The 10,209-nt window shown below is 44.1% G+C and overlaps 4 protein-coding genes across 5 annotated transcripts in view; all 4 read left to right on the top strand.

The window, feature by feature from the left end:
* LOC115408498 (GTPase IMAP family member 7-like) overlaps positions 1-213 on the top strand; it is a 1,883-nt gene extending 1,670 nt beyond the window's left edge. Inside the window, exon 1 of the mRNA XM_030119308.1 lies at positions 1-213. This exon is cut by the window's left edge and continues 1,670 nt beyond it. The gene's annotated coding sequence lies outside the window, so the exon portion shown is untranslated.
* Positions 1-10,209, top strand: part of LOC115408404 (GTPase IMAP family member 7-like) — a 693,369-nt gene that overhangs the window by 281,908 nt on the left and 401,252 nt on the right. The window lies entirely within an intron of this gene.
* LOC115408325 (uncharacterized) overlaps positions 1-10,209 on the top strand; it is a 354,329-nt gene that overhangs the window by 122,148 nt on the left and 221,972 nt on the right. The gene's annotated exons all lie outside the window — the stretch shown is intronic.
* The window catches only part of LOC115408431 (GTPase IMAP family member 7-like), a 182,691-nt gene that overhangs the window by 58,931 nt on the left and 113,551 nt on the right, over positions 1-10,209 (top strand). The window lies entirely within an intron of this gene.

The raw sequence follows: 10,209 nt of genomic DNA, 5'->3' as shown, positions 1-10,209 counted from the left end.
ATTATGAGATGTAAAATGATCCCAATGTTTAATGAAGTTGGTACACTTGAGGGCACAGCAGTAAACTACATTTTGACTTGTTATCAACATGTTAGAGTCCCTGGAAACAGACTCCTAAATTTTAAAAAAGGTGTGCATGAACACTGTGAATGAAGTGAACCACAAGTTGAAGCAGCGAACAACCTGAAACCTAACAGTGTCAATGTACAATTGTTGTACAGGCCAAGTACATTGTGAAAATCACCTATTAAGACTTAGGTGAGTCTGACAGAGCATCTAAAACAATCCTCATTTCTGTGTTAGGACACCCAGCAGTGGTGTGACGTTCAGTGAACGAGTCGTTCGTTTGAACGGATCTTTTAAGTGAAAGAGAGCCGGTTCTCGGCTGTCTGAGAGCCGTTCCTATGTCCAAACTGTCCCGGCGTCCTTCACGTGTCTCCTGTGTGCCTGATGAGTCCGAGCTGTCAGCGCTGCCTTCATGTGAGCGACTGACCATGTCTCTGAGTTTCAGTTGTCCACAGCACGCTCCAGTCAGGACTGAGAAGCGGTCTCAACCCATTCTGGACCATGCTGGTGTACCGGTGACCTGCCGCTCAAGCAAGGAGGAGAAGGATGGCACCGCTTCTGGGGATGATAAAATATTTGTTAAGACCCCAGTGGCTTGCTGCAGGACACCAGAGTCCCCTCCATCTGCCACGCTGACTATGACCTGAACAGGACTCGCCCACTGGAGCTTCTCAGCCAATCACAGCACAATAAATGATGAATTTCCTTTTCCACTATACTCACTCACACACATCCCTACATACATACTTCTCTTACATGCATATATTTTCTTTGTACATATGTGTGAAGCTCACAAAATATGTGTTTTGTTGAAATTATTACTTTTTGTTTCCTTTCCTCCCATTACAATGGTATTTTACTTTATTCTGATGGATTCCTGATGAGAGACAGATTGAAGTGCACAATGATATGCTGTTCTCCAAATGGACACAGGGGGGCAGCACCGTCCAGCAGAGTGAAGCCTCCTCATCCAGATGGATTGAGGTTGAGCAGCAGTTGTCCTGATTTCTCTGTAATATTTTCAACATTTACAGGTCAGTTACCCACGGTGTATGTGACCACAGATGTTTATGAAGCAATATGATTCCCCGGTGATGTGTGCTTGTGCTTTAATACCCAGCAGACAGAATAACAGAAAATCAATCATTAATGCAGTTACAGAGTTAAGATGAAGATGTAAATAAACATAATCCGGATGGATGGAGAATGAGCAACAGTTGTCCTGCGTCGCTGATTTCTCTGTAATATTTCAACATTTCCAGAGCGCTCCTTTCTAAGGATTATCCATATATCTGCCAGCAGAGACTGAACTGGGACCCGCTACATATGCAAATATGTCTGTTTATTTAGGAGAATGCATGCATGTGAAAGCAGAATATATGTGTGAAAAGACACTGGCCTTATTTTTTTTAAATCAAAATTTGTTTTTAATTGTCAAATTCTACAATTCTACAATTTCATTTAGCAGACGCTTTTGTCCAAAGCGACGTACAACACAAGCAAGAATACAGACATAAGAAAGAAATAAACCATTAGTAAATGCTTCAAATGCTTCAAGTGCGATTGGTCAAGGGAGTTGCCATCAAGTTGCAGAAAAGGAGCCACTACCCCCCCCCCCCCCTTTTGTGTGTGTGTGTGTGTGTGTGTGTGTGTGTGTGTGTGTGTGTGTGTGTGTGTGTGTGTGTCAACTTAGTCAGTGGTCCATAAGTGCTGGGTTTCAGAACACCTGACCTATTCTTCCCCAAACATGGGGTCGGATTAAGACCCTCGGTGTTCTCTGAACAATTGAGTCTTTAACTGTCTCTTGAAAGTAGAAAGAGACTCGGCGGAACGCACCGAGTTAGGAAGTTCGTTCCACCATTTGGGAACAACAGAGGAGAAGAGTCTGGCTGGAGGTTCAGAGCCGTGCTGGGCTGGAAGCTCCAGACGTCTCTCACATGCAGAGCGAAGAGGGCGTGAAGGAGAGTAGACCTGGATCAGGGAATCCAGGCAGTCCAGAGCCGTTCTTGTAAGCGTTTTGTAAGCCAGGAGGAGAGATTTGAATTTGATCCTGGCTGCAACTGGAAGCCAATGAAGGGAGATCAACAGAGGAGTGACATGAGCTCTGCTGGGCTGGTTGAAGACCAGACGTGCTGCTGCATTCTGGATCATCTGTAGAATAATCAAATAATCAAAAACATTTGAAGCTGGCAGGCAATAGACTTACATAGAGCACAGTTCTTCAGAGCTGAATAGAACCATAATTGTAAATCCCCTACCAGGATGGATGCACAGGTGCAGTGGCTGGTGTAGAAAAACTAAAATAAAAATAAAAAACAAAACAAAAGAAAACTCAAAGTAAACCCTCCTAACCTGTCACCGCATTAGAGCAATATTCGCACCATTTGCCATGTTCATGAAAATGCAACCATACTACAGCACATTCTTTCCAAAGAGCTGGATACAATTACATGAAACGGCCCCATGTTGTCTCAAATGCTTTAAGATTCTGTTTCAAGGAAAATCTTAATTTTTGTAGTTTTAGGCAAGACGTAACATCTTGTAACCACTGTGAATGCACAGGAGGGTTGGGGTCTTTCCACTTGAAAGGAATGGCTCTACGTTCTAGAAGTAAAGTGAAGGCCAGAGAATATTTTATCCTGGCGCTCACTTGTACATGACCTTCCAAAACACAGAAAAGAGCCAAACCAGGGTTTGGTTCCAACCTAATATTAAATACCTGGGACAGAATGTTAAAATTGTCGCCCAATATGCCTGTAGGTGTGGGCAAGACCAGACATTGGCCTTCATTTATCAAACTCTCTTTGAATTGGGTGTAAATCTGAGCGTTGAGCTCACCGTACGACGGGGCCTACAGGAGATAAAGGAAACGTTCGAACCTCACCGATCTCAGTGTTTGAATGATCAGGTCTTGATAAAATCAGCGGCTGAATTTGGTCATCATTAACATCTTGCTTAAATCTTGGCAAAAAAAGAAACTTTTCTGGGCTGAAAATGGATCCTCTCAGGTCTGAGGTGGAGGTGAATCAGGAGGAGCTCTGTGGAAGAATAAAAACTAGAATTAAAGCAGAATAGAAAACGCTGTATGGAGGAGGATCACTGCAGCGATGAACAGCTTTGTCTGGACGACCGGACACCGGCTGAGGTTTGAACAGATTATAGGTCCGTTAATTTAACCCTGATATTACAAATAATGAGGCTGACTCACGTTATACAGCTGAGATCTTTATTGTTTCCTTTAATTATGTCTCAGAGTCAGACAGCAGCAGCACAGCGGCCTGGTCTCCCCCCCACAGCGGTGATGGTCTCACACACACATCCAGTACCGGACCCGGTGCTGAGCAGGACCCCGGACTGCAGAGGACCCGGAACTCAGGCCACCGAGGGTGGCGCCTGACATCCACTCCTGATGCTTCTGAACCGAGACCCATCGTCATCACGGCAGAGATCCTGGAAAGATAAAGAGAAATCTGCTGTTTACTGGCCGCAGTAGTGACCAGGCTGGAGAAAATCAATAATCAATAATACACTGAACAAAAGTAATGACAATTTATAAACGTCTCAATAAAATGTTTGACGAAACGTCCACTGTCTGTATTTAATCTCCCTTCAGCTATTTTGTTATTTCTAGGCTGCTGGCATCACATCACTGATTAAATAAATCATTTGCTAAACTTTAGAGTTTATTTACATTTCAGTTGCGGTTCTTCAGGTCCTGTTTCCTCCGTCCAGCCTCCAGTGGAGCCTCTGGTTCCCACATCGGCTCCTCTTGATGCGCCGGTGCATCAAAAGTCACTCTATCGGCCAATGCAATATTGTGTAAAACTGCACAGGCCAAAATAAAGTCACACACCTCTTCGGGGCTAAACAGCAGCGTTTCCCCTGCTGGGTCTGAAGCTGCTCCGTATCAAGGCGTCTCTGTTCACTGTTGAAACAGCCTCCTGCTCCATGGCGGGATGGACCAGCGGAGTTATTTAAAGTTGAAAATGATTCATTAATCCCACAAGGGGAAATTTTATGAGATATTCTGTCAGGGCATTATTTCATTTTTTTATTCTTTTAATTTTCACTGAATATGTGCTGCTTGTGGTTTATGGCATGTTTGAGGTTTGCTTTATAATTATTTTCACGCTCCGCCAGGTTTTTCTGTGCTGCACCGCAAATCCACACTGACTCAAAGTAGCTCCACGATGTCAGACCTGTGGTGAGAGTTCATCCTTCCATTCGATCACGATCATATTGATAAATACTATTCCTGTCTTTCATATGGCTGTAGGCATGTATGCAGCTGTATGATCGTTTGATAAATGCGGGCCACTGTGTCTGTTACTTCAAAACTTTTTAAATTCCTTAAACAACTCTACGATATTCCTCTGCATGTTAAATGAATGTTGTGATTTATTTTGGCTGCAGGTCCATGCTTGGAAGATGTGGACAGAGACATAAAAAAGACACTAATGAAGTTTTAATTTCACTATTTTTCAGCTGTGAAGCATTTTGAGACACAGCGGAGCCAGCTAGCAACAGCAGCAGTAGCAGCTAGCTTCAGCTAGCAGCAGCAGCAGCCTGATGGCCGATCAGGCTGAAGACATGAAGTCCGGGAGCTGGGAAGACCACGTGACTTTCACGCAATGCATGATGGACAGGGCAGGCCGGGAAATGTAAACAATGAAATTGAACGCTATCACCTGGGAGCTGAAAGATTTTTCTCTGTCTGGGAGAGGATGAAATCAGTCGGAGCCGAAGTCCAGCAGAAAGGATGTCTTTTATTACAAGATGCAATCAGGGAGCAGATTCACACAGTTCAGAGTCTGTAAGTGAAAAAGCCGAAGCGTTTCTCATCCATCACTGTCTTATACTTTCTCTGAGGTGTGGTCACTATTACATCAGTTACTAAGAATCTTCTGAAGAGCAGCATTAAGCAAAACAAATCCCTTATAAGGCGGCCTGGGCAGGGGTCATAATGACCTGTACCAGGTTCGTGCAGGCGCCGCATTCCAGCAGGACCCATCAGCAAGCAAAAGCTTCTTTTAACAGTACAGAGTATCACCAGTGTATTTTTCACCCTTCAGAGCTGACTACGACGTAATGCAGTGTACTACTCAATTCAGCGATTTAAAAAAAAACAGAAGGACGTCTGAATGGTAGAAAAAAAATATGTCCAAAGCGAGAGAGAGCAGTGCAGGGCCCTACAGAGAAAAAATGGGAGAAAAGGAACTTGGAAAAAGTCATAGACCCTAACCCTAAAGAACGGAGTGGACCCGTACGAGCACGCCGACTGGATAAAGGACGTCAGCATACTGCCGAACTTTCAGCACACACACATCTAAACTCAATCTGAGTGACTCCTGCTTCGCTGACCAACTGTTTAGTTGGACGGCTATAACATTTATTCAAGGCTTCCTGAGAGCAGCCTTTCTCATCATACAGATGAAAATTAGTCCATGGCTAACTCTGCCATATTTACACTACTACTGAGAAAGAAGTGTTGATCAATATGGGTTGTCCCTGTTAAATAAGTAAATAAATCGTCATGGAAGAAAGTTCCTTCTAACACACCAAGAGTTTCTCCACTTCTGTATCTTTTCAGATGGTCAGTCTGTAACGACTCGCCTGTCTTTTCCAAAGCAAGTCACAGCAGGGTGATTAACAAACAGACCAGAAACATAGAAGTGAGTCCAAAACACAGCATCTATTATACCAAGAAAGCCCCCAACAGAAGACCAGCCACTCGTTGCTCCAGCGCTCCTCATAACTTTAACAGAAAATGATGCATTTGTATAAATATGCATAAATGTGAACATGCTGCATCGTTCTGTGCTGTGAAAACTGTGAAAATATATGGGTAACACTTTACTTGAAGCCCCTCTTTATAACACATTATAAGTAGTTATAAACACTAATACATGATCACAATGCTTTATAACTCACTATACAGCAGTATACAGCATAGGATTAAGGTTAGGGTTAGGGTTAGGGTTAGGGTTTGGTCCTGGCATTGTGATCATCTATGAATGTTTATAACTACAGCTACACATGTTATAATGGCATTATAATGCTTTATGAATGTACTTATAATGTGTTATGCAGGGGGGCTTCAAGTAAAGTGTTACCAATATATGTTACATATTATGCATATTTTATTGTATATGCTTTTTGGTTTTCTTTTTGATCACTTGCCTCTGACAACATACTTTGTTCACTCGTTATTAAAAAAATTAATAAAAAAAATTTAATTAAAAGTCCCTCCCAAAAATAAATAAATAAATAAATAAATAAATAAGACACCTCAAAACGCAGAACGTCATGAAATAAACCTCAAATGCTCCTCAGTGTCCAAACTTTCACCCCCACAGTCCGACGTGAATGTCCCCGCAGGACTGAATGGGCCAGAGGCAGATAATTCATTACTCGCAGCTCGTAAACATCCACAGTCCTCTGGTCTCCGTCACGTCTCTTCTCCAGCCCGGCAGCTCCGTGGAAAAGTATTTCAGCAATTCCAAAAAACGCAACAAAGTTATAATCCCTCAGGCTCAGGTTCCTCCAGCAAACACTCCTCGACTGTTACCTGATAGTAGCATGCAAACAGCCCACGCGTCGGCCTGCCTATCCCATGAGTCTTTGCGGCAGTGACGTCACACTTCCAGCTCTATACATGGGACAGGCACACGTGGGGAGTACAACCTGGAAACGACCATACACTGTTAGAACCGAGGCACGTTTCCATCAGTGTACGCCCCCGAATATCTGGCTTTTCATGCAGTGAAGGCTGAGGCTCAGGGGAAAGGTTGGAGTGAGAAGCATGAGGATGTTGCAGCTCTGTGTCAGTGTTATTCCTGCCATCATGCAGAAACGTGTAGAGAGAATCCAGGAGAGGAAGAGGAACAAGGATTATTCAAATGTTAACAGGGCATAAGGCATAAAAGTACAAACAATACAGCTGGCATCATGTAACTCTCGAGCTACTGCGAGGGCAGCCCTCCACCACAGGCTGTCCTGGGGTCCTGCCAGGTCCAGTGTGTCTGCGATGGAGCGCGGCGGGGGGTGGGGGGAGGGGGGTGGGGGGAGGGGGGGGGGGGGGGGGGGCGCTGTGATTTGGGACAGCAGCAGCAGGAGCAGGAACATCTTCACTGCTGCCTGGTGGAGGGTGAGCAGCATTCTCCACAGCGTTCTCCTCCACCTGCCTTGTGAGCTGCACACACCGAACACTTTACAGTGCTGCTCTGCCACCACTGAGACCTGCCCGGTAAACCAGAATGATGTGACCTGTTGAGACTGATGAGGCCTGATGTTCCATTCCCCCCTCAGACACACCATATACACACATACACACCCAGACATCAGCACAACAGAATGGGTTAGTTTGGTAATCGAAACTTTGAGCAGGAGGAAAAAAAACCCCTTTTTCTTCCCCAGAAAGTTGCTGAGAGTGTGAAGGAGGGGCTGAGCAGTCTGGAGAGACGTTGCTATGAAAACAACCCAAACACAAGCTGCATGTTATCAGCATGTCCTTCAACATTCACCTCCCCGGCGTCAATCCCAAACACCCCGAGCCTGGTGCATCATGAAGCAAGCTGCGAACATGTAAAGAACATTTAGCTGTTAACACAAAGAACATTATGATATTTCATTTTACCAGAACAATCAGAACCATAACCTCACAGTTCCATCAACATCAGAAATAATGAAATGACAGGTTGAGAGACAGAAAAGTGGACAAAGACTGCAGGGCCTGGGATGCTTCTAGTGTATCTGAGTCCAGGAAACCTGTAAACATGCAGTCAGAGACCTAATGGGAGCAATAAAATCACAATTATTTGGAATAAACTGTAGACAGCAGGAACACATTCCCAGGAATGAAAAACCATTTTGTTGGTGAGCGGTTCTGGTGTGAAGTCTGGTGAATCATATGGACTTTCTGTCCTAACTAAACACCTTGATCATTTACTTACTCCTGTTCACTACCTGTAACCACTGTCATTGCTCAGTTTGTGTTAATGTGACATCTGACTTCAGTGTTGCTCTTGGAGGTTTAGCTGAGCTTATTGAGCCACATAATCTTTAAGTTTAGCCCACAAATACTTCAGCTAAATCAGGTGGAGGTGGAAGTGTCATCTCTGTCAGTGGATTTTGAAACGGACGTTTGATTCGGGTTCTCTGCAGCCAGTCATAAACAAATCTTCACCTCAGTGAGAAGTTTTCTTGTGTGTTCATCATTGGTACATTTTCTCTATACTACATAGAGATAAACATAAAGTTCACAATATTAAAGGCTGACATTTTAAATCATTTCACTCAGACGATGAGCCCCACAGCCTGTGGTCAGAGCCTCAGTGATGAGGGGGGAGAAGTGACCCATAATGGAGGCAGCCTGCTGCCTCTTTTTCATTTCATCAGGACTGTTGACCTTCTGATATTTCTCCCTCGAGATTGATGAGATACAATAAACACATCATCATTTGAATGTTAGTAAAATAACTTTAGGAAGTCTGTCTTTTTCTGTGTGTGTGTGTGTGTGTGTGTGTGTGTGTGTGTGTGTGTGTGTGTGTGTGTTGGTGCGGTGTGGCTGGCAACAGAGGATCAGAATTGCGGATCCTAACCATGGGGTTCCTGCAGGAATCTTCCAACAAAACAAACAAATGCTTCCCAGACAAAAACAAAACAAAAACACATTAGTATATTATTTTTCTATTAAACAATCCGATTGATGCACCTTCATCCTCACATCATCAGCTCACTGGGCTGTGTGTGTGATGCTGTTTCTCCAGCATCTGCAGTTGTTTTCTGTTCAGCTGCCCTCGGCTCCTCAGCTGATAAAGATGCAGCGACTGAATGAACTGTTTGTTTCACAGTTCGCTTCGGAGGGTCTGAAATAAAGAAAACTCTCTCAAGATTCAATTAATTAGCTTTTAAATTCTGATCCTGAGAATTTGAACTCCGTGTTCTGTTTGTTCTCTAAAACACAACTGTACATGTCGAGCATGCTCATTGGTATGTTGTGTCAACAGCACAGACTGGAGAACATGTACTTCAGCGGAGGTCTCACGATATGCTGAGAGAGGCGGCGAATATTGGAGGGTTGGATCAGCGGTCGGCTGCCAATCACGCGTTGTCACATGAACCGTCCCAAATCATTCCATTCCATTCCATTGCCCGTCGTGGGGTTTGGCAAGGGAAGAGTAGACAGATGTACAAATGGGGAGACAGTATCTCAAATGGTAGAGTCTTGTAACCGGAACGTTGGCGGTTCGATCTCCGCTCCTGCAGGCGTCGGTGTGTCCTTGACCATGAAGACACTTCACCACCTTGCCTAATGGTGCATTCACACCGGACACGAATAGCGCGGCGCGATCCGCCCCTGGTTGGCCGCGTGTGCATTTTGTGACCCAACAGCGGCTGCCGCTGAATTCGCGTCTCTGTTGCCGGCGGTCTTTTCGACAATGGCGGATGAGATCAAAACATTGGCTTTTCTTTATTTGCTAAATAAAGCCCGACAACGTCGTCGTCACGAGTCCAGGTGACGTGTCTGGATTCATAATATTTTGGAGAGGCGTTCAGAGTTCAGTTGAGTTCACAGAGTTCAGTGAGTTTCACCATTTACTCCAGGAGCTGCGCCAGGATGAAGGATGCTTTCAGCGGGACTTCCGTCTCTCCCGGGCCCAGTTTGACGAGCTGCTGTCCCGCATCGGCGCTCGCATCACCGACCAGGACACCAACTACAGGCGCTCTATTCCACCTGATGAGCGGCTTTCCATCTGTCTGCGGTAAGTGTGCTAAATCAGCACTTAACCAGGTCATTAATTGCTTTGAAATACAGTTCAGAGGTCAAAGTACAATTTAAACCGTTCACAAAATGAAAATCCTAATTCTGCTCTTAATACGTTCATATTTCAGCCTTTTGATGTGTCTTTTGTCAAAAATCTGATTCCTTTCAACTGTGAAATTTCCTGCGTTGTGTTTAATATTTTTTTTCTGAAAAATGTGCTTTTAACACAAATAGTTTATACAAAAATCAATCAAATCATATAGCTGTCATTGGTCATTCGAGGGGGGAAAATTGGAAAGGTCCAAATACCTAAATATTACTTAATTCCAGGGATGTGTTTGTAAAATGTATTTATTTTTGTCAACTTCAAATGTTAT

The sequence above is a fragment of the Salarias fasciatus genome, chromosome 3 (assembly GCF_902148845.1).
Source record: "Salarias fasciatus chromosome 3, fSalaFa1.1, whole genome shotgun sequence".
Classification (NCBI taxonomy): domain Eukaryota; kingdom Metazoa; phylum Chordata; class Actinopteri; order Blenniiformes; family Blenniidae; genus Salarias; species Salarias fasciatus.
Note: the sequence above shows the minus strand (reverse complement) of the source record. Positions and strands in the feature narration are given on the sequence as shown.